Source organism: Schistocerca gregaria, chromosome 1 (assembly GCF_023897955.1).
Source record: "Schistocerca gregaria isolate iqSchGreg1 chromosome 1, iqSchGreg1.2, whole genome shotgun sequence".
In the NCBI taxonomy this organism is placed as follows: Eukaryota; Metazoa; Arthropoda; class Insecta; order Orthoptera; family Acrididae; genus Schistocerca; species Schistocerca gregaria.
Window position 1 is genome coordinate 518,647,811 of NC_064920.1, and position 25,208 is coordinate 518,673,018.

Below are 25,208 nucleotides of genomic sequence, written 5' to 3' on the forward strand. Positions count from 1 at the left end.
TATACAACACTGTGTATCGACAAAAACTGCTCAATCTCTACTAATAACGACGTATCTCATCTTCTACTTGACGTATAGCGTTCTTTTAACCAAATTTTAATTCAGTGTGGATAGTCACATAAGAGAGAAATCCTCCTTACGTAATTATACGGACAGCGATGACACCACATAACCTGCAAAAATGGAAACGCCGTGTGGCTAGGGCCTCCCGTCGGGTAGACCGTCCACCTGGTGGAAGTCTTTCGAGTTGACGCCACTGCGGCGACTTGCGTGTCGATAGGGATGAAATGATGGTGTCAAGGACAACACGACACCCATACATATGAAGATAGTAGCTGTCCTCGAAAGAACAGATACCACTGACGACCGTGCAGCTTCTCTAGAATACACGATAATTAATTGAAACCCTCAGCTGCCGACAGGTGTTGTTGATATACCTCGATGGGGACAGCTGAAGATGTGTGAAGGGACTCGAACCCGGGATCTCCTGTTTACATGACAGACGCTCCATCCCTCTGACCCACCGATGACATGGATGAATAGCGCGACTGCAGGGACTTATCCCTTGCGCCCCTCTCATGAGACCGCCATTGCCAACTGCCCACAATCTACATACGCAATGTACCAAATAGATATTTGCCCATCCGCTCATTACTCGCGCACAGGTTTCCCGAACTCTTACGGGAATCGTCATCTCAGTGTGAGCAGCACAAAAGAACCGACAGAGTTATATGCATCTCAGTTATTAAATGTACCTATTGTAAATAAACTTATTGATGTGGAATTTTTTGGAGATGTTTCTCTTTATTAGCCACTTCTACTACCGACACATCTGTACGATTAGCGATCAAAAATAAAGTTGTTCTTTTTATTAAAAATAATTATATATTTATTAATTAACATTTCCATTTCTCAATTAACATGCAATTTAAATAAAGATAAAATAGTTGCTGCCAACTGGATTAGAACCAACAAGCCTACGATTATTAGACTTACACTTTGCACTCTAAGTGTTTCGCAATTAACATCTGTCGGAAATGTTCTAATTTTGAGAGGAAATTATTTAATTTTTTAGAGAATTGTGTCGTGTTGTTTTAGGAACTTGATTAGAAGCAGTGACCTTTTTGTGAGTACGGCGTCTGCCGTTAATGTTATCTTGGCTTCGAGCTTAATAACCGTTGCGGTATTTGAACACTGCTCCTGATGAGCCACTATAATATACGGGGTATAAGAGGTACAAGTGTAGGTATTTCCGTTGGTGACTGCGGACGGCGAACTGAAGAACATTACATCAATATTTACGTAATTTGCAGACTAGTAATTACAGCCAAGTAATTCGCTTTTAGGTTGGTTAGTTCCTTTGGAGACAGGTTTTCAAAGAGGCACGTAATTTCTTCGTTTTCCGGTCATGTCATCCTAACCCGTATCATTATACGGTCTTGCAATTTAATCTTCAGAATGCTGTGAATCGGGTGTGGATATTTTCGACCCACACCAGGAAATATTACGATACAGTCTATGTAAGGCTCTCGTCTTGCTTGAGTGCTGAGTAGAAGCTTTTCTGTGTGTGGCCGACAGCACTCTGTTGCCTGTGAACGAACTGCTATCTGGGCAACGCTACTCGGGACATGCATTGACTAGGCCTTATCAACTCGACACTGTTTTCTTCTTTGCTGAAGACCACGGGGTTCCTTGGCAGTTGTTTTCAAGTGCGAAGTTATCATTTTTTTCGTATTAAACCTATAAACTCTGCCCTCAATTGCAATATACGAAAAAGGATAAATAAGTCAAATTTCTATTGAATACAGAACAATATTTTTAGCTGCCAGCATGTCGAGCTGTCGAAAACACGAGTTTCGCTTGAATCTGAAGAACGCCATCTAGCAGTTGGAAGATGTCTTGAATTCCAGATACAAAATCAGTAGAAATGATTTCATAGGTACTCTAAACTATACTTAGTCCACAAATGAATGTCAAATTGTTCGTACGTGCAGTGTGGATTCAGCGAAGTAGTGGCTGCCCGATTAGTGTTGTTTCTTTTGAAGAAATGGACGAGGACATAATTGTACCGACGCAGAAGACCGTCGAATTAAGTTGTGACATCAATGAGATGGCGTACTACTGTTGTAGTTACTTTTTGAAGATCGAAGCCTGGAGTTTAGGCACCCACAACAACCAGGGTGTCTCTCAAGACGTCGCGTAACATGGCGTACGCTTTAATATTGGCGCTTGGCCTGAAGGCCAGACGGACGCAGCGTGCACTTAAAAAGGTGCTCATCATCCCTCAGAATAGTCACGGTTGGCCTCTACGTACGCCTGCCAACGTCTATATAGCTGCTGGAAGCACCGCTAAAACATGTTGGCAAGGAACTACCTTACGGCTTCTCGTCTGGCAGTAATGACTTCTTCGGCCGAGTGAAATTTGCGCCCACATAGGAACGCTTCCACACGAAGAAAGACAAAAATCGCGTGGTGGTGAGAGATCACGGTGTGTCCAAACGGACGCCTGTTGCCTTGCAAGTTCCTCTCTGACGAGGACAGGCTGCTGTTACGCACACAGCAGGCAATTCTCCCCTCGCCAAACTCATTACGCTTACGACGAATTGACGCGGGTAAACGGCCAGGATTTGTGGTCTGGGTTTCGTTTACCGTTGTACCGTCTGGGATTAATTCCATGTGAGGACTTCCATTTGAATCAAAAAATAGTTCCAGGAAGACCTTGTCTTTTGACTTGTCTTGTCGCTAGTTTTTCTGTCGTTTGAGCACTGGCGTCTACCAGGTCGCGGATTGTCGCTTCAGTTGCGTATCGCACAGGAAATATGATGTCACGTCTCCAGTTATTATCCAGTTGGGAAACATCCGATCATAGTCAGCACTGCTGATTAGGTTCAAATTGTTCAAATGGCTCTGAGCACTGTGGGATTTAACTTCTGAGGTCCTCTTAGAACTACTTAAACCTAACTAACCTAAGGACATCACACACATCCATGCCCGAGGGAGGATTCGAACCTAGGACCGTAGCGGTCGCGTGGCTCCAGACTTTAGCGCCTAGAACCTCTCGGCCACCCTGGCCGGCACTGATTAGGTACCCATGAATCGTTAGTCTTGCGTCAAGCTGTGTATGCAGCTTAACAAGTTAAATGTTCAGGTCATTAATGAAGGTTTCTGTAGCACGTAGCATGGTTGACCCCACTGCTGCTGTGAGATTGTCTTACCTTTCGGGAGTGCGTGGCACGCATCATCATTGCGACCTCTCCAATCTTGCGTTCAGTCTGAACCGTTTGTGGCCGATCAATGCGCACGTCATCCTCCAGTATCTCTCCCTTGCCACATAACATAACACCGACACAATGTGTCGTCACCGCAAACTTGCTAGACCATTTGCAAGGTTTGAGTAGCGGTTTCGCTAAATTTATGCCAGAACTATGTTCGTTATTCCATCTGTGGCATATTTTAATTCCTAAGCACGCAGTCAAATCATCGTTACAGCAGCGGTAGCAGAAGCAGCAGCGGCAGCAGTAGCCGCAACAACAACAACCAACTATCAACAACAAGTTGTGCTTCTAGTTCATGCATTGAAATCTCTCTTGCTGGGACGACAGTGAAGAGTTACCATACTACGACACCATCTATGTGTTGTAGTGGACCACACTTCAGAATGCACCCGGTCTCAGAATGTAATGACTGTATTACGTATCTCTCATCAACGTGAAGACACAACATGCTGAAAAAACTTCTATATGTAAAGAGGATGAGGCCAAAATGGACACATGTTTTGTTTAGTCTAAACCAGAACACTCTAGAACGATAATTCTGAATCGCGTTTGGAATGGTTTAAGCATTTATGTGAACAATTTTGTCATAGCGCGACTGAACACAGCACCTGGATACGCGACATAATTTAAAGACAAAGCTGTAGTTGAAACTACATATATATCGGCTAGAGTGAAGGTACGAAAGTATCTTCGTCGGCAGAGAAGTGATGATTTTCTCTTGCGAGAAACGCTTGAGAGTGCCACTTCGCGAATACTCTGAGCCCTGTCCTTTGGGAACAGTGTATGCAGGAGATGTAGTCTGTGTCGCCTGCTTTTGGGATGGAAGGGCAAACGCTCCAGAGTAAGTTAGAAGGCGAGCCGCGAGCCATGTCTGAATAACTAAGACACTGCCTGAAAATGATGTAAGAATCTTGTTTCAACTGCGTCTCTGGAACACAATTTCCATCTTCTTTGAAGTTTTATAACAGTGTATGCTTCATGCCGACTAGATGAAAAATTCTATAAATGGCTACAGGAATGACTCTACTTATTTTGTAAATTCTTTTTTGCATTAAATTCCAACGAATTTTAGGCTACGTCGTTCAAAGAATTGCAGAGCACAGTTAAACGTTTCGTTTATTACAGGGTGCTCCAAAATTCCGTTTAAAACTTGTAGGACTTGTAAATGGGAGTGAGTAAATAATATTCTGAATTGGATCTCATGTCCGGAAACGTATCGTTTAAAGGGCTACAGCCATTTGAAAACATGTTGGTAAGGTGATCACTGTTACAACTAATTTATGACGCGTGACCTAGAACATCTCTTGCTTTACAATTCCACCCATTAATAACCAAAGAAACTGCTCGTGTACTCCTTGACGGGTTATCTTCAACGTGATGCATTACGACCCCTTCCACTTCGAGTGCTTGTTGTTTCCTTGGAATACCAGTCATGCCTGCTGACGGTGAAGATACTCCTTTCTCGAAGTTCTTGTGTAATTGTGGCGAAAAAGGCATGCAATGGAGTCATACGGTGTGGATAACGGTCTCAGTAAAGGACACCAGGAGCTCTTCTACTATCGTGAACTTCACCATACGGAAGGATCACGTCGGTGTAGAATGAGATTTTCACTCTGCAGCGGAGCGTGCCCTGGTATGAAACTTCCTGGCTGATTAGAACTGTGTGCCAGACCGAGACTCGAACTCGGGACTTCTGCCTTTCGCGGGCAAGTGCTCTACCATCTGAGCTACCCAAGCACGACTCACGACTCATCCTCATAGTTTCACTTCTGCCAGTATCTCCTCTCCTACCTTGCAAACTTCACAGAAGATCTTCTGTGAACCTTACAGAACTAGCACTCCTGGAATAAAGGATATTGCGGAGACATGGCTTAGCCACAGCCTGGGGGATGTTTCCAGAATGAGATTTGCACTCTACAGCGGAGTGTGCGCTGATATGAAGCTTCCTGGCAGATTAAAACTGTGTGTCGGACCGAGACTCGAACTCGGGACCTTTGCCTTTCGCGAGCAAGTGCTCTACCATCTGAGCTATCCAAGCTGTGAGGACGAGCCGTGAGTCGTGCTTGGGTAGCTCAGATGGTAGAGCACTTGCCCGCGAAAGGCAAAGGCCCCGAGTTCGAGTCTCGGACCAGCACACAGTTTTAATCTGCCAAGAAGTTTCATGTCGGTGTATTTTGCAAATGTGTTCTCAAACATATTGCTCTAAACTCAGACACATGAATGAGGCTCGAACCAGGTGAGAGAGGTGCGACGGACGCCGAACGACATCAGCCGATCCGACGTAAGCACTTCCACCATGGCTACGCTGTTTCATACCTACCTAGGAAACATGTTTCCGAATGGCTGCAGGACGGAAACGGTACAATTCCGGACGTGGGATCCAATTCAAAATATCGTCTACTCAGTCCCTTCTACAAGTCCTAGAATTTTGTAACGGGAATTTCCGAACACTGTATGTATGAGTTAAAAGTAAATGAGTAGATTATTCTACAGGGCGACATGTGATTAGCTTGTGAAGTTTGAAAGGAGCAATAAATGTCACCTCAACGATGGGTGGCATCCCAACCTCAGCCACTGAGACTTACGACAGATCTTCACCTCTATAAATGGCACCGCCTCTGAATATTGCTACCGGCATCCTACTGACTGCCTCCCCATAATTCACCAATTTGCTGCACTGCGGATGAGTGCATCCATTTCTCTATGATGGTTGTTCGTCTGCCAAACTAAATAACCATTTTTCTATGAAAAGTTCTTCAATGGAAAGTCGGGCACGCTGTCTGATAGCATATTACTATTAGGTACGAGATGATCTAAAGCTAAGTACCACCTCCCAGAATAAATTGTCCTGACTCATAGCAACGAACGCTTGGCGTGAAAGTCTAATGGGACACAGTCAAGCAGCACAACACTAATGCTGTATTCAAATATTTTTCGTAGTCATCTGAATTATCTAAAATTTTCTACGTTCAGGGAAAGCTGCAGCTAATCACTCAAAACTGAAATTCTATGTAAGTCATCTTGTATCCTGGCAACGGCCTTGCCGCAGTGGATACACCGGTTCCCGTCAGATCACCGAAGTTAAGCGCTGTCGGTCATGGAAGGCACTTGGATGGGTGTCCATCCGGGCCGCCATGGTTGGTTGGTTGGTTTGTTTGGGGAAGGAGACCAGACAGCGTAGTCATCGGTCTCATCGGGTTAGGGAAGGACGGGGAAGGAAGTCGGCCGTGCCCTTTGAAAGGAACCATCCCGGAATTTGCCTGGAGCGATTTAGGGAAATCACGGAAAACCTAAATCAGGATGGCCGAACGCGGGATTGAACCGTCGTCCTCCCGAATGCGAGTCCAGGATCTAACCACTGCGCCACCCCACTCGGTCGGGTCGCCATGTGCTGTTGCCATTTTTCGGGGTGCACTCAGCCTCGTGATGCCAACTGAGGAGCTACTCGACCGAATAGTAGCGGCTCCGGTCAAAGAAAACCAATGTAACGTCCGGGAGAGCGGTGTGCTCACCACACGTCCCTCCTATCCGCATCCTCATTGAGGGTGACACGGTGGTCGGTTGGTCCCGATGGGCCACTTGTGGCCTGATGACGGAGTGCATCTAGTATCTTCCTGTCATGCAACGTCAACACTTACCAATACATTACAGAACTGAACTTCTCCCAAACAGGCCATCAAGGCCCAACGGTACCGACCGGCCTCCGGGTCATCCTCAGCCCACAGGAATCACTGAATGCGGATATGGAGGGGCATGGGGCCATATGTCAGTTTCCGAGATCGGAGCCGCTACTTCTCAATCAAGTAGCTCCTCACTTTGCCTCACAAGGGCTGAGTGTATCCCGCTTGCAAACTGCGCTAGAGACATTGAATGATCACCCATCCATGTGCTAGCCCAGCCCGACAGCGCTTAACGTAAGTGATCTGACGGGAACCGGTGTTACCACTGCAGCAAGGCCGTTGGCTAATACATTATAGCGTCATCAGAAAACAATTGCGGACTTTAGTGACCCTATCCGTCAGATCGTTTAAGTATATACAGTTACAGGAAAAAAAATTTGGTGGGTGTGTTTCTACATCTGAAAGTTGATGTCTAATAAAATTTTGCGTCAGTCGCTCGTAGCGCCACTATGGGCAAGAAAATCAGGTTTGCTTTAAATACACTCTATAGCGGTGGGGTTAGACTTCGTAGTTTATGTTAGACAATAATGCCTTTAAGGTGACGAGGGCGCCATTATCAACACCTCACTGAGTGTGAACGAGGTCGTGTAAAAGGACCGGCTGGATGTTCTTCTGCGATACTGCAGAATGACATGGCAGGAATGTGGCTACAGCACATGACTGCTGGCAGTGATGGTCACGAGAATGTACTGTCGCAGGAAGACCGGACCCCAGAGGCCCACGTGGCACTAACGAGAGAAAAAGACTATCGTGTTCGCCATATGGCCCTGGGCGATGATATTGCATATGCAGCAGCAATTTGAGCAGCAGTTGGCACTACTGTGACAACGAACTGTTACCAATCTGTTACTTGAAGGACAGCTACCTGCCAGACACTTCGTAGCGTGCATTCCCAAAGCACCACCATTTGCCGCTTCAGGGTGGCAAGCGAGAGGTCACTGGAGGGAGGTTGGAGGTCTGTTGTGCTTTTAGATGAAAGCTGGTTCTGCCTCTGTGCCAGCGATAGCCATGTGTGGGTTGGAAGGAGGTCTGTTGAGGCCTGCAATGAATTTGTCTTCATGCTAGATACACTTGGCCTACACCTGGAGTTATTGTCTGAGATGCGATTTTGTATGACAGTAGGAGCACTCTCATGGTTATCCCACGCAACCTGATTACGAATTTGTACGTCAGTCTGGTGGTTCGACCTGTCACTCACGAACTTCAGTCTACGGGGTATTCCCCAACACGATAACGCTGCGCACATACCGCTGTTGCAGCCCAACATGCTCTACAGAGTGTCGACACGTTGCCTTGGCCTGCTCGGTCACCAGATCTGTCTCCAATCGAGCAAATAAGCGACATCATCGGACGACAACTCCAGCGTCATCCAGGAACAGCATTAACCGTCCCTGTATTGCCCGACCACGAGCGACAGCCATGGAACTCCATACCACGACAGACATCCGGCACCTATGCAATACAATGCACTCACGTTTGCATTCAACATTCTGGCGGTTACAACGATTGTTGATGTTCACATTTGTTGTGATATATCTCTCTCTTACATGAACTTGTGATCTTGCAATGTAAATCACTTACCTATGTAACCTAGACTAAAGTACAATTCCCTAAATTTGATTACTATACAGTAATACGTTTTTGGTGTTGCATTGTAGACAATAAGATCGCTTCTATCACATTCCCCTGATGATGTCTCATTCTTGACCTTACCCTGTAGACTGACCGTACCTGGAAGGGGCCTGTGCGGCGGAGCTGGGAGGGGGGAGGAAGAGAGGCAACGTTTTGCTTGTTCACGTTCGTGACTTCAACAGTACAGATAAGTCTGGACGCCGGAAGTTGCTACTTGGAATTACCTGAAAGACACATTTAAGTTTTCTTTAACGAACTCCGTCACGTATGGTGCCTTCACCTGTTCCTGGGAAGCTGTACTGCTATATTTCTGTACATTTAACGGCTTCTTTCCGTGTTTACACTCCATATTTAGACTACCAAGCAAGATAGCACAGTTGTTAAGAGCTAGACCCATGATCGTGAGGAGCAGAGTTCAAATCATCGTCCAAAAGGCGTTTAATACTTTCCTCCCATTTGGACTAAATTTTTGAACATCTCTTCAAGAAAGATGGTGCTATCTACCAGAATTAAATTACAAAAAGTATTACACATTACTTGGAGTGTAGTTGAGCGGGACGGCGAGTGGAGCGGGGGAGCAGCGACACTACAGATCCAAAACTAGCGTATTCCATTTTGGGTTGGTAAAACTTCCCCATCACGGCTTTGTTTTGATAAAATTTTTACAAGCTGACAGTCATGTCCGATTTCACGTAACGCTGAGATATGATTGATTACAATAATTGCCCAATTAAGATGTTGGAGTAAGGAAGGACACAGCATAAAAGTCTATTAAAGCAATGTCGTTCGCAAAATGATGTGTTGGAGATGCATCATTCCTACATTTAGCTCGTCATTCATAACAATTGAATCATACTCCCCCATTAGAATATTGTACACTAACATATTGAAAATTACTTTCGAGTTTTCTATCCCATCAAAAGTAGACTTCATAGTCCTCAAGGAAACACGAAGTGGAAATTTAGAATCTCCGCCTGCCAATGGGTTGATGAAATATTCAATTCCTGAAAAGTTCTATGGTTAAATACAAATGGAGACAGAACAAGAGTTTTTGCGTCAGTCTAATGCAGGACGAACAAGAAGTTAAGCTAACTTGGGAATACCGTATGTTAAGTTGGACAGTAAACTGATAAAACTTTAGAGTGAAGCGTAGGAAATAATTGTGTCAATATTACTCATACGTCGTTGTATGTGTATACTTCACCCACGGAAACAGAGCCTCTGCATGAAAAGCGACGGTAGAAAAAGGAAGGATATTTCTGGCAATACGTAACGCGATGAAAGGAGTAATACAATACAGCTGTACTCAACAAACGTTATGAAAATATATGCTAGTTTACATGTAACGCCTGAAGAACAATCAGGTCCATATATTCCTGAACATGATCATACTAATGGTTGGTGGTGAACAAACCGGAAACTTACATATCATTAACTAATCGTTCTCCAGATTCAGCTAAAAGATTGTTCTCGAACAGAAACATTGTTCAGTACATCACGTCGTTTCACTACATTAAATTAGTGCCTACGTCAATTATTTAAAGGTGTAGTGGTTTATCAAACAAATTTTGTTGAGTAGCTTTAAATCACTTCGTTTTGTATATGTCCAAAAATGAGGGTGAGGAATGATCTGTAATGAAATATTTTATAAGAAAATTACTGATTATTTCACATAACCAGTTTCGACTCAATTTATCATCACAGGATTTTTTAGGGATATTGTTGTAGATAATGGAGCACCGTCGCCAAAGGTTGTTAAAAATGTTCACTCGTTGTCTCGAAGGCTGGGTGTCATGACTAGTACATGACTGGTACTTTCCGCCGCCACTTCAACGACTACAATCACCAAACAAATGATTGACAACATGACGACTTCATAACTACGTAGCCAGTTGCGTATAACTGGAAACGCTATTTGCGTAGTTTTATAATTAAATATGGTACTCCCTCCAATTGCTTAACGTTTCAAAATACACATTTTAAATGATTGGAGTGTTAATGCACAACTCATCGATTCATCTGCGCGTTCGCTAGTGCATTATGTCTGCAAGGTTTATATTCTTTGAGCACCACCCTGGCGTGACGTGAATCTTATTCCTTGAGCGCAGCCCGAGGAAAGTTCACAGCGAGGTCACGCAGAGATCGGGCCCGCCAGACACGTGCAGGTTCAGTATGCAAGGCACGGATCGTCCGTGACGAGTAGTACCAGGATCCATGGATAGCTGTTAGAAAAAAATAATTCAAGAGCGAGAAACTTCGGTAAGCACCGAAAATCATCTGCCCGCTTAATAATTTTCTTTTTAAGAAATAGCAATGAGTACGTATTACGTTACATTCAATTCAAACCCCAAATGATATAAAGTAACACGCTGAAGAAGTAATGTAACATAGGGCAGAAGAAAGTGACGCACAAATTTACTTGACAATTCCTATTAACCATTCTACTCGTTTTAGCCACTGCAAGACAAAAATCGTTAACACAAACGTCATGCAGAAGACAAAAGTTTGGTGTAATCGTAATGCTCGAATCATAAGTGAAATATATATAGGAAGTAAAGTTAAACAGGATAGTCGACGCAAGGAAGACATCAAAAGTAGATAGCCATATGCGAAGAGTTTTCTCGACGTATCGCCTCTACTGATACCCATTGCTGACATGAAACTGATGAAAAAATACTTCTAAGAGAACGTTTAGTGTACAGCAGTTTATCCGAGTGAAAGATGTACCCCAGAATACCAAATGAGAAGGAATAGGAATCACTTTAAATGCAGTGCTACAGAAAAATGAACAAGATTATACGAGAAGAAAAGATACTGGGAACGAAAAAAAGAGGGAACAGCACTGAGAAAACTATTATTTACTTGAAACTTTGTGTGACATGGGCTGCGTCATCTGGAAATAACAATGGGCAGAAAGAGCGATATAAAAGTGTAATGATAGACAGACTTTAACGCAGAACAGATTATGAAAATACAGGTCGTCATGTAGTAAAACGTGAACGAATGTGGATGATGACATGATAGCTCCACTTGGGAAGAAACGGTGGATGCCATCGAGACAGTCACAGACGTCTCTACCTTATCTTCTCTGATAGAGCAAAATTCAGTGACTATTCAACCTATAAAGCTCTATTGATGGTGGGAGACAATCCCGGTGTAAGGAAAATTGTAGCCTTATGTCCAGAATGACCAGTGTGGTTTGCGGAACACTCTTCCGGGGCCATCAATTTTGTCGCTTCATTGATTCCAGGGCAGAAATGGGGGTTAATGTCACTACACCCGGTACAAATAATTCTTTTAACAAAAACGACATCAGGATGTGAAGTCGAGAGAAAATACTTTAGTTTATTGCAAATATGACAAACAGCAACTGACTGCAAGTCACTGCAACTTTTATACCGTGGTCGGACTTTATGATCGACCCCTGTCTTCCCGGGCCAATGCTGTTTTTCATTCAGCTATTCAAGAACTTCTCTCAGCCCGCCTTCAGAGCTTCAGTTGTACCAGTAGGCCCCCACCTGTGTCCTACTGTTGAAATTTCAGAGAAGCTCATGTGTATACACTGTCGGATCGATATTATCCCGGTAATCATCAGTGGACATTAAAACAGAGTGCGCCCAAACGATCATTTTGTGACTGCTTGAAGTCTGCTAGGGACGCTTTAAATGAGATGTAAATTTCTGGAAGAATGGCAGCGCATTCTTCGAGAGCCGAAACTAGAGAATGTAATGATGTCTGCATGCCGGCGTGTGGAGCGAAGTCGATGTTCCAGATCGCCCCAAACGTTACTGTTGCTTTTCAGATCGAGACCCTGGGCAGGCAACACCATTTCAGGGATGTCATCGTCCATAAACCATTGCCTCACAGATGGTGCTTTATGACAGGATACTTTGTCACACTGTTACAGTCCTCGCCTCCGAACTGCTTTCTCCGCAACCTTGTAAAATGTGTTCTTATACTGCGTATTTTGTGTTTTCTTAAGCACAGTATGGGTCCTCACGGTAACCACGAAAAACATCCCCTTTTCGCAACATCACATTCTCCGAACTTCAATGCTGGCACTGCTCATTACGGCAGGCAATGTTCTCCAGGCATTCGTCAAACTCCGGTCCTTTTATCGGATTGTCGCAAGGTATAAGGGTATAGCGTGATACATCGCTCCAGATAACTCGATTCCAGTCATCCACTGTCCAGTGGCGCTCCTCCTTCCTACCACCACTTCAAGTGTCGCTTAGCACTGCCTGCAGAAATGTGTGGCTCACGAGGAGCTGCTCCACCACACCACTGTACCCCATTCTTACTCCATAGGCAATGTCATTGTGCCAGCTGATCTGCCGGTACTACTTTGGAACTCACGAGTGGTTCCAGATTTCATGGGACTTTTAACAACCATCCTCCCCTATACTGGACTGTTGCTGTCAGTCAGTACATGAGGTCTTCCTGATCTTGGTTTAGCTACGGCTATTCCTGCGCGTTTCTACTTCACCGTCACATCACCTACAGTTGACTCGAGTAGCTTTAGAGCGGTTGATATATTCCTGATGGTTTTGTTACTCAGAAGACATCCAAAGACTAGTCACTGAGCTCTCATGAGCGTCCCACTCTGCTGTTAGTGTTCTCTGCTGACGATACTCCCCATCTCCTTTTATAATGGTTCATCCACCTCTCGTCACATCTAGTAGTCAATATAGCAAAATGTTCAAATGTGTGTTAAATCTTATGGGACTTAACTGCCAAGGTCATCAGTCAAAAATGGTTCAAATGTCTCTGAGCACTTTGGGACTCAACTACTGTGGTCATCAGTCCCCTAGAACTTAGAATTACTTAAACCTAACTAACCTAAGGACATCACACACATCCGTGCCCGAAGCAGGATTCGAACCTGCGACCGTAGCAGTCGCACGGTTCCGGACTGCGCGCCTACAACCGCGAGACCACCGCGGCCGGCAGGTCATCAGTCCCTAAGCTTACACACTACTTAACCTAAATTATCCTAAGGACAAACACACCCATGCTCGAGGGAGTCAATATAGCATTCCATAGAGGTGTTCCGATACTTCTAACCAGCGTACGTAGTTTGCTGAACTACATTCATGTTCATAAATTAAGGATAATTGCAGAATGTGATGCGAGACAACGTGGCACTATACAAAACTTGCGCTAATAGCAAGGCTTAGATCTGTAAGTCCACGGTATTGGTGATAAGTTGAAAAAACCGTCCCGAAACACATGTGCTGCAAAACGCCACTGTTTCCGGTACATGTACCCTGACATCAATACGGGATATGACCACCAAACACACGTACACAGGTCCCACAAAGGGTTGGCATACTCTGGATCAGGTGGTCGAGCAGCTGCTGGGATATAGCCTCTCATTCTTGCGCCAGTGCCTGTCGGAGCTCCTAAAGTGTCATAGGGGGTTTGAAGACGTGGAGCGATACGTCGACCGAGAGAATCCCAGACATACTCGATCTGGTCTGGAGAACAGGCAGGCCACTCCATTCGCCCGATATCTTCCGTTTCAAGGTACTCCCCCATGATGGCAGCTCGGTGGGGCCGTGCGTTATCATCCACCAGGAGGAAGGTGGGATCCACTGCACCCTTGAAAAGGCGGACATACTGGTACAAGCTGACGTCCCGATACACCTGACCTGTTACAGTTCCTCTGTCAAAGACATGCAGGGGTGTACGTGCACTAATCACAATCCCATCACACACCATCAAAGCACGACCTCCATACAGGTCCCTTTAAAGGACATTAAGAGGTTGGTATCTGGTTTCGGTTCACGCCACATGAAAACCCGGCGAGAGTCACTGTTCAGATTATACCTGGACTTGTCAGCAAACATAACCTGGGACCACTGTTCCAATGACCAGGTACTGCATTATTGACACTAGGCTTTACGGGCTCTCCTGTGACCAGGGGTCAGTGGAATGCACCTTGCAGGTCTCCAGGCGAATAAGCCATGTCTGTTCAGTCATCTGCAGGCTGCGTGTCTGGAGACAACCGTTCCATTGGCTACGGTAAGGTCCCGAGGTGAGATATCGGCCTTCTTGTGGTGTTGCTCACTGTGGATGTCCCGTACTGTAGCGCCTAGACACGTTTCCTGTCTGCTGGAATCTTTGCCATAATCTTGAGATCACACTTCGTGGCACACGGAAGGCCCGTGCTACGACCTGCTATTTTTGACCAGCCTCCAGTCGCCCTAGTATTGTGCCCCTCATAACGTCCTCAATATGTGTTCTTTGAGCCCTTTTCAACACACAGTCACCATTAGCACATTTGAAAACGTCTGCACACTTACTCGCTGCACCGTACTCTACATGCACCAACGCACCTCTGCGTATGTGGACTGCTGCCAGCGCCACTGTGCGACGACTGCAGGACAAATGCACCACATTATCATACCCCGAGGTCATTTATACCCGCAAGCGTTCTTTCACCATGTATTAGCATTATCCTTAATTTATGAGCATGAGTGTAGTAGTACAGAACAGACATCGAGGACAGTGCCGTAGCCACAGCATAGGGGTTATTTTCAAGTCACACCTCTGCATACCAGATACAGCCAGAGCAATCGCTAAACACACTGTCTTTGGAGAATGTAGTTGTGATTAATACAAAACTATTCTGTCAGTTTCATTTCGGTACTGGCACGCGCCTGTGTTGACGTTTTTCTGGAATATGATTATAAGGACTAGCCCTGTTCCGGAAAAACATGTTAGCAACTATTACTTACTTTTACTCATTATCAGAGGAAAATTAATGTCACTGATAACGATAAGTGATTGTACTTGACAAACAAATACCGAAACACTTCAGTCATAAAATCATTGGATAAAATCGTAACAGTGATCTGGGTTTAGTTCTCATTGAAATACAGATAGAACTCAATTTAGGATCCGTAAGGATATAGCTGTCATCAACCCTACAGTCTGAACACCACACTGCTTTACTAGCCATCTTCCTGTTGATTTTCCCCGACGTGTGAATCGACTTAGCCAACCAGTTACAGTGGATTCTACACTCCTGGAAATGGAAAAAAGAACACATTGACACCGGTGTGTCAGACCCAACATACTTGCTCCGGACACTGCGAGAGGGCTGTACAAGCAATGATCACACGCACGGCACAGCGGACACACCAGGAACCGCGGTGTTGACCGTCGAATGGCGCTAGCTGCGCAGCATTTGTGCACCGCCGCCGTCAGTGTCAGCCAGTTTGCCGTGGCATACGGAGCTCCATCGCAGTCTTTAACACTGGTAGCATGCCGCGACAGCGTGGACGTGAACCGTATGTGCAGTTGACGGACTTTGAGCGAGGGCGTATAGTGGGCATGCGGGAGGCCGGGTGGACGTATCGCCGTATTGCTCAACACGTGGGGCGTGAAGTCTCCACAGTACATCGATGTTGTCGCCAGTGGTCGGCGGAAGGTGCACGTGCCCGTCGACCTGGGACCGGACCGCAGCGACGCACGGATGCACGCCAAGACCGTAGGATCCTACGCAGTGCCGTAGGGGATCGCACCGCCACTTCCCAGCAAATTAAGGACACTGTTGCTCCTGGGGTATCGGCGAGGACCATTCGCAACCGTCTCCATGAAGCTGGGCTACGGTCCCGCACACCGTTAGGCCGTCTTCCGCTCACGCCCCAACATCATGCAGCCCGCCTCCAGTGGTGTCGCGACAGGCGTGAATGGAGGGACGAATGGAGACGTGTCGTCTTCAGCGATGAGAGTCGCTTCTGCCTTGGTGCCAATGATGGCCGTATGCGTGTTTGGCGCCGTGCAGGTGAGCGCCACAATCAGGACTGCATACGACTGAGGCACACAGGGCCAACACCCGGCATCATGGTGTGGGGAGCGATCTCCTACACTGGCCGTACAGCTCTGGTCATCGTCGAGGGGACACTGAATAGTGAACGGTACATCCAAACCGTCATCGAACCCATCGTTCTACCATTCCTAGACCGGCAAGGGAACTTGCTGTTCCAACAGGACAATGCACGTCCGCATGTATCCCGTGCCACCCAACGTGCTCTAGAAGGTGTAAGTCAACTACCCTGGCCAGCAAGATCTCCGGATCTGTCCCCCATTGAGCATGTTTGGGACTGGATGAAGCGTCGTCTCACGCGGTCTGCACGTCCAGCACGAACGCTGGTCCAACTGAGGCGCCAGGTGGAAATGGTATGGCAAGCCGTTCCACAGGACTACATCCAGCATCTCTACGATCGTCTCCATGGGAGAATAGCAGGCTGCATTGCTGCGAAAGGTGGATATACACTGTACTAGTGCCGACATTGTGTATGCTCTGTTGTCTGTGACTATGTGCCTGTGGTTCTGTCAGTGTGATCATGTGAGGTATCTGACCCCAGGAATGTGTCAATAAAGTTTCCCCTTCCTGGGACAATGAATTCGCGGTGTTCTTATTTCAATTTCCAGGAGTGTATTAACACACATAGTAGTAGCCGGTATTTTTCACGTTAACGAACAGTCCCAGAGGGAACAGAAGTGAGAAGTGACAGACAAGAACTGAGGGGCCGACCACGGAGCCACACCCCTGAACATTCCATTTAGTCGGTGTCGGGAATCGGCCTCCGCATCCGCCGTGTAACGGCAGTCCCACGTCTTCTAGAGGCCCCATGCGTTTCCGTCAGGGTGTCACGGGGGAAGCGTACGATACGGATGGACTATGGTAACATAGCTGGCTGCGCCTCTGGCTATGCACTCACGACTCTCACCAGCGCGGCTGTTACGGAAGGACCGCACGCGACTGCGTTCAGTGGCTCGTTTTAAAATTTGGGCACCAATGATGGCATTTGTGTATTTCGACAAGGCTGGCAATAACAAATGCTCGCTTCATTTCTTACCCTGTAGTACTACAACGATTTTCTCGGAGCTTGATATGAACTATATATGCTGCGAAATGACTACAATTCTTCCTGCCAATAGTGATATCTCATCTATCGCCACGAAAAAAGTGATTCAAACACGGTGGTAGCTCTGCGAGCAAGAAAAGATTTTTATTTAATATCTTTATTAACTTATATTTTACACCCGACAGAAATGTGATTTCAACAACAGAAATGCGATTGAAGTACTAGTTTTAGTCTACAGTCCGAAGACTGGTTTGATGTGGCAACCCATGCTAATGTATCCTGTGCAAGACATTTCAACTCTACTTTATTATTCCAAACTACACACATTTGAGCGTGCTTACTGTAATCAAGCGTTGGTATCTCTACTATTTTCTGAGCCCCCATGTTTCGCCCCGACCCCAAAATGGCATTTCCTTGATGCCGCAAGATGTGTCCTTTCAGCCGACCCATTTCTTTAGTCAACTTGTAACAAATGTATTTTCTGCTCATTTCGATTCTGTGTCTCCGTTTTTTCTATCTACCCATCTACTCACACTTCTAGTCCGCCTGCTTAGCTGGGTGGTACCGTGCTCGTCTCCCATGCAAGCGGGCCCGGGTTCGATCCCCGGCTGGGTTGGAGAGTTTTTTCTCCGCTCGAGCACTGGGTGTTGTGTTGTCCTCGTCATCATTTCATCCTCATAACCGGAGCGCAAGTCGCCCAATGTGGCGTCGAATGTACTAAGACTTGCTGTTGGGGCCCGTACTTCGCCGAATACGGGCCTCCCGGCCAAAGATACTACACGCTTATTTCCATTTTTTACCATACTTCTATACCACCACATTTGAAAAGTTTCGACTGTCTCGTCTGAATTGTTTTTCGTCCACGTTCCACCACCGTACGAGACGGCACTACAGGTAAACACTTTCAGCAAATACTTCCTAACATTTAAATTTCTGTTCGACTTTAAATTTCTTTTTCAGAATCGCTTCTTGCTATTTTCAGTCTATGTTTTATATCGTCTCAGTTTCCGATATCGTCAGCTATTTTGCTGCTCAAATAGCATATCTCGTACACAACTTTTAGTATCTCATGTATGGTATCTCCCGCCATGGGCTGCGTTTTCTCGACGCTACCCATTCCCATCAACTGCCCTTCAGAGTACTAATGCCTCGTCTGAAACTCGACAACCTCTGATTCATTCAGTTTATCCAGGTCTCATCTCACATTCTTATATTACTGCAAATTCTTCAGTTTCATTCTGTAGTTCATAGCCAATCATTTATAACTACAGTCGACAATTGCCCCATAATCACAGTTTAAAATGAGACTTTGAAATATTTTCATTATATAATCAGTCTTATTTCCAGTGTCTTAAGGTCTTTTGCACGCTTTCAACCATCTTGCTCGATTCTTAAAACAACTGCACCAATTAATGATCTTAAATTCAACCCTTTTGCGAATTCCTGTCCATCATAAATGTTACTTTCCTAATAATGATCTGATCAATTTCTTTTATCTCGTCATATTTTATTTTGGTCTCTTCATGCGATAAGCTAGAAGGCATATAAACTTGTACTGCAGTACCGAAGCAGTTACCAGCCTCATCTACGTCTTACACAAAGTAGGTATAACGTGTTGGCGCTCAAAAATACACGAGTACGTTAGTAACAAAGAGATCTACATTCTTATTTGAAATTAAATGCAGGTTTTCTTTACTCAAAAAACAGCTGTTCCTGCACATACAAAAAATGTTTGACTTTTTTAAATCTCTTTTGGCGTACAGAATCACCAGTATACACTGAAGAAAGTTCATAAATTGGAAAACAACGTGGGTTAATGCGTTGGAGAACATCAGCACCATCAACATCGAAACTGTCGCATACAGGGTATTAGCGTAGAAGGAATTTGATGGAGGGGGAGCGGGAGCAGGAAGATATAGAGGCGATTGTCAAAGGTACAACTTAAATATTCTGCGGTAGTAGTTTGGGTGAATACTGTAAAACCGGATAAGTATGAAACTCGCTTTTCGTCAATGACATGTTCAGTGACTCGTTAGAGTATTGTAGAAGAAACGCGTCTCAAAATCAGTAGTGCCGTTAAACAGGGAAGACAGCAGTTTAGGGCTCAACGCATCCTCTGCGACGAGTCAACGAACTCAAATGGTTCAAATGGCTCTGAGCACTATGGGACTTAAAATCTATGGTCATCAGTCCCCTAGAACTACTTAAACCTAACTAACCTAAGGACAGCACACAACATCCAGTCATCACGAGGCAGAGAAAATCCCTGACCCCGTCGGGAATCGAACCCGGCAACCTGGGCGTGGGAAGCGAGAACGCTACCGCACGACCACGAGCTGCGGAGAGTCAACGAACTGAGTATAAGCTAAGACCAGACAAGTTTGCCCTGTCTCCTTCAAAGATCCCATCTCGGCGTTCTCTTTAACCGATTTAAGGAAACGACCGTCAGTCAGGACGTCCGTTGCTGGTCTGCGTGTCGACCAGTGACCCATCTTGCTTTGTGACGATCAGAAACGAATATCTGCTTATCGCACAGAACTTTGGAGACGATGCCTTGAGCCTCACGCAACGTGTTCTCTACGACTCGTTCTCATTAGCTCCACTACGGTCACTACCTTCAACAGTGAGCGCTAAATGACTCCTGTAAGCTCAACGGCGAGTCTTGCTCCGCGCATCCGTCGGTCGCTGAAGAAACCGATGGCAGTGTGCAACATAGTGTCGCTGAACAGCTGAACAAAGTTCGTATTTTAGCATTAGTACGATAGTGACCTTTACATAATCAAAATGAGCCTAAGTAACAACACTAGACAGCCAATGTCAATGAATCATTCTTCTATGACAAGAATTTGAAACTGATGCCAATGACTTTTTTCCGCTGGTGTATACTGCACCATCGTGTTGAGTAAAATGCTAAGTCTATCTGCGTTATTGGCTTGGTTGTATGGTTCTTATGATACTCGTAGGTCTGTTTTTCTAAGGGGTGAAATGGAGTATCGTGTCGTCATGAAATTATTTGTTTCGGGTGCCTTCTCGACTATAATACAACCAAAGTAAGTATAAATATAACGACTCTGTTACCTCATTCTCGAAGACTGCTGAATTAACCAGTGCGTTTTCATTATCTTCTCCGTTATTTTATAAGGATAATTTTATGTCTGAGTCAGTAGCTGAAAGTTACTGGGCCGTGATTACGCCAGGTCGCGGCGTTTCAGCCCGGCTGATTCGAACGAGAATTAGGGTACAACCTCGAAACAAGTAGCAAAGGAAAAATAAAAAGAAACCTAAGTGTGGAAGTTATTTCCAGAAAGGAAAGGAACGAAGAGACATACTTCTCTTGAAGGAGATCCGCTTAGGCCCTTCAAAATATTTACCATCAACGAAAGCATCGAGAAAGTGCATAATATGATATTATCCTATGGGAGGTTACATGTGTTCTTGAAACTAGTAAAAAAAAACAAAGATTAGAGATTATCGCTCTGCTCTGAATGTTGAGAAAAAGACTATAATCAACTTTTCTTTGATAATATATTTGAAGATGTGCCACGAAGAGTTTAGAAGCGTCACACCAGACAGCAACCGCCTTTTTTGGAACAGGAATTAACACTTTCTTCTTGAAGTGTGGAAGATTAGTAAGGCTGAAGTACTAAATACTTGAAGGGTCACGATGTATACCATGTGATCAAAAGTATCCGGACACCTAAGTGAAAATGAATTACAAGTTCATGACGCCCTCCATCGGTAATGCTGGAATTCAATGTGGCGTTGGCCCACTCTTAGCCTTGATGACAGCTTCCATCACGCAGGCATACGTTCAATCAGGTGCTGGAAGATTTCTTGGGGAATGGCAGCCCATTCTTCACGGAGTGCTGCACTGAGGAGAGGTATTGACGTCGGTCGGTGAGGCCTGGCACGAATGCGGCGTTCCAAAACATCCTAAGAGTGTTCTATAGGTTTCAGGTCAGGACTCTGTGCAGGCCAGTCCATTACAGGGATGCTATTGTCGCGTAAACACTCCTTCACAGTCCATGCATTATGAACAGATGCTCGATCGTGTTGAAAGATGCAGCCGCCACCCCCCGAATTGCTCTTAAACAGGGGGAAGCAAGAAGGTGCTTAAAACATCAGTGCAGGCCTGTTTTGTGATAGTTCCTCGCAAAACCACAAGGGGTACAAGCGCCTTCCATGAAAAGCACGACCACACCATAACACCACCGCCTCCGAATTTTACTGTTGGCACTACACACACTGGCAGATGACGTTCACCGGTCATTCGCCATAAACACACCCTCCTATCGGATTGCCACATTGTGTACCGTGATTCGTCACTCTATCCAACGTTTTTCCAGTGTTCAATTGTCCAATGTTTACGCTCCTAATACCAAGCGAGGCGTCGTTTGGCGTTTACCAGCGTGATGTGTGGCTTATGAGCAGCAGCTTGACCATGAAATCCAAGTTTTCTCACCTCCCACCTAACTGTCATAGTACTTGTAGTTGATCTTGATGCTGTTTGGAATTCCTGTGTGTTGGTCTGGATAGATGTTTGCCTATTACACATCACGACCCTCTTCAGCTGTCGGAGGTCTCTGTCAGTCAACAGACGAGGCCGGCCTGTACACTTTTGTGCTGTACGTGTTCGAAGTCTGTTGAGTTCCACGAAGCGCTCCATTCTGTTCTCTCACAATAATGACTACTGAGGTCGCTGATATGGAGTACCTAGCAATAACTGGCAGCACAAAGCACCTAATATGAAAAACGCATGTTTTGGGGGTGTCCGGATACTTTTGATCACTTAGTCAAGTTAGAGGCCCTACACCCGCATCAATTTCATGGCATCCAACACACGTCCAGAACGACTGCAGTTGACGATTACAGCGCCGCCCAGTTGCTGTGATTTATTTATCTGAAGTTCATTGTAGCATGGTCTACAAAATCCTTCTTGTTTTATGTAGAAAAAAATGGGGGTTTGCCTTGACTGTTTTAAAGGAGGAGAAATAAAGCCGAGAGGAAACGATGGGCAAAGAAGTGGCTAATACAAGGAAAAAAACTAAACCAACGTTCTGTTAACTTCAGCAACAGGGATCAGATGATTTTCGTAATCATCTAATATTGTGTAAATGATGCAGTTCGGAGCTAACATCGTCAAACCATTCTTAATGAAATAGAATGCAGTCACCAGAGAGGTTGCAAGCTGCGAGGTGAGGCTGCTCATATGATTTCTAGTGACTAGCAAACGTTAAGAGGATCTCAAATTAAGTGTTGTTGTATTCCCACAATAGTACACTAAATGATTCCTGAAACCTGAAATGTTATTTATATTTGACGGAGGAAATACACCCCATTAGAGCAAAATAAATAAAGCATAAGATGTTCATGGAAACGTTATGAATTTATTTATGTACGTATCATTAAAGTTGACCTGTAAGTGTAAGAAACTCAGTTCAGATTAGAAGAAGAAATACTAAACATTGTAGTGGCGCAGATCATCTAACAAATACAACAGATACGTAAGAAATAAAGCATTTAACATCTGTTAGACCTTTACAGCGTTCCGCAATTTGCCCCTCATAGCAGGAAGATTTGATATAGGCAGGACTGTTTTAATACTTATAACAAAGATGCAAGTATATTTTACGAATTAATTGTCGGCGAAGAAGAGAAATTTGTTAACATCGAGTATTGATTTAAGTGTTAGGAAGTAGTTTCTGAAACTATTTGTATGGAGTGTAGCCATGTATGGAAGTGAAACGTGGACGACAAATAGTTTAGATAAGAAGAGAATAGAAGCTTTCGAAATGTGCTGAAGATTAGATGGATAGATTACATAACTAATGAGGAGGTATTGAATAAAATTAGGGAGAAGAGGAGTTTGTGGCACAACTTGACTAGAAGAAGGGATCGGTTGGTAGGACATGTTCTGAGGCATCAAGGGCTCACCAATTTCGTACAGGAGGGCAGTGTGGAGGGTAAAAATAGTAGAGGGAGACCAAGAGATGAATACACTAAGCAGATTCAGAAGGATGTAGACTGCAGTAGGTACTGGGAGATGAAAAGCTTGCACAGGGTAGAGTAGCATGGAGAGCTGCATCAAACCAGTCTCAGAACTGAAGGCCACAACAACAACAACAACATGGCCATTTAATGCCGCTTCAAATGGCTCTATGCAATATGGGACTTAATATCTGAGGTCATCAGTCCTCTAGTCTTAGAACTACGGAAACCTAACTAACCTAAGAACATCACAGGGTTCGAACCTGCGACTGTAGCAGCAGTGATGTTCCGAACTGAAGCGCCTAGAATCGTTCGGTCACCGCGGCCAGCTTCAATGTCGGTATTTCGGTTTTCAGATTTCCGGTAAGTATCGAAAATACCATCTAAAACCAAACACAGATGGTCGACAGTCTTTTACTCTATGTGCCACACGAAACCATTGTGGGTTCGTTGAAAAAAAAATGAAAAAAGTGCTTCATTTCTTGCATCTATATTGTTACACTCCTCTCACGACGTATCCCACATACATCTGTTCTCTTAATTTCTCCAGCAACTGTCAAAGTTTCGTCCAGCTCGCACCCTGCCATTAATATTAGAACAGCATTTGATTCTGCCCTCAGAGTGACAAAAGACGCCCTTTTGTCGGGAGGTCGGTACGACAGTGCTACACACAACACAATTTGTTGGATGGAATGGTGGGGGGTCGGCTGTCCGATGGCCCTACTCGCCCGACAGGGAATGTTCGTCGGTCGATTGGTCAAAACGCCTATAAACGTCCGGTTGGTCGGTCGGTCGGTGAGTGCGTGTGCATGGCTCTTAAAGCTATAAGGCCGGCTGGATGAAGGCTTACCTGGCAGTGGGCAACGGACCCAGCTAGATGGTGAGGCCGGTGACAGGCGGAGTGGAATTCCGGCGCGTCGGGCGGCCCGCTACCTGACGTCTGTTGCCTGGCAGCCGAACGGCGACTGTGTTCTGGAGCGCCGCGGCATGCGGCATTCCAGCGCACCCCGCTGCCGCCACCTGCCGTGCTGTGGTGCTGTGCGTGGCGCTGCCGTCTGGCTTTCTCGCGGCCTTGAGCCGTGGCCCGCCGCCACGTCCCACCGACCAACTTTCCAGGTGGCCGAAGAGCGAGCGCGCTTTCTCCGCCCGCTCCGACAAACATTCACATTCGACGCTCCAAGGAAAGAGCAGTTTCGATGCTCTCTTCGTTGAGTCGTGTTGCAGCTCGCATTGCCTATGCAGGGTGAATCCGAACTGCCCCTACAATATTTCCTAGTTTTCTCATAGATAGTTTTGGTACATGCCATCCGTGGTCTTCGATGGTTCGTTATACAGTAATAGCATTTTATTTGATTTGATACCTCCAATTATTTTCGTATTAGTATTGCACTGAAAATATCTGCACAACACTGAGAATATCAACTGTTTGGAATCAAAACTAGTCCATCCGCTCTCGGTACCTACTGCTGGCAACATTAACGGCCACTTCACTCGTTCAGTAACCATCTATTCTAGGATAATCAGCTCCCCAGTATTTTCCGGGATCTCCCGTGTTACAGTAATATTTCTTTAATCCTAACGGCTCCCTGTATACTGTGCAAGCAGTAAAGTCAACAAAAGAAAAATTCGGAGTAGGTATTAAAATCCATGGAGAAGAAATAAAAGTTCTGAGGTTCGCCGATGACATTGTAATTCTGTCAGAGACACCAAAGGACTTGGAAGAGCTGTTGAACGGAATGGACAGTGTCTTGAAA

The 25,208-nt window shown here is 45.3% G+C and overlaps 1 protein-coding gene across 1 annotated transcript in view; it reads right to left on the reverse strand.

Moving 5' to 3' along the window:
• The window catches only part of LOC126354620 (putative fatty acyl-CoA reductase CG5065), a 132,323-nt gene extending 107,828 nt beyond the window's left edge, over positions 1 to 24,495 (reverse strand). Inside the window, exon 1 of the mRNA XM_050004384.1 lies at positions 24,305 to 24,495. The gene's annotated coding sequence lies outside the window, so the exon portion shown is untranslated. The remainder of the gene's footprint in view (positions 1 to 24,304) is intronic.
• Between the last annotated feature and the right edge of the window lie 713 nt (positions 24,496 to 25,208).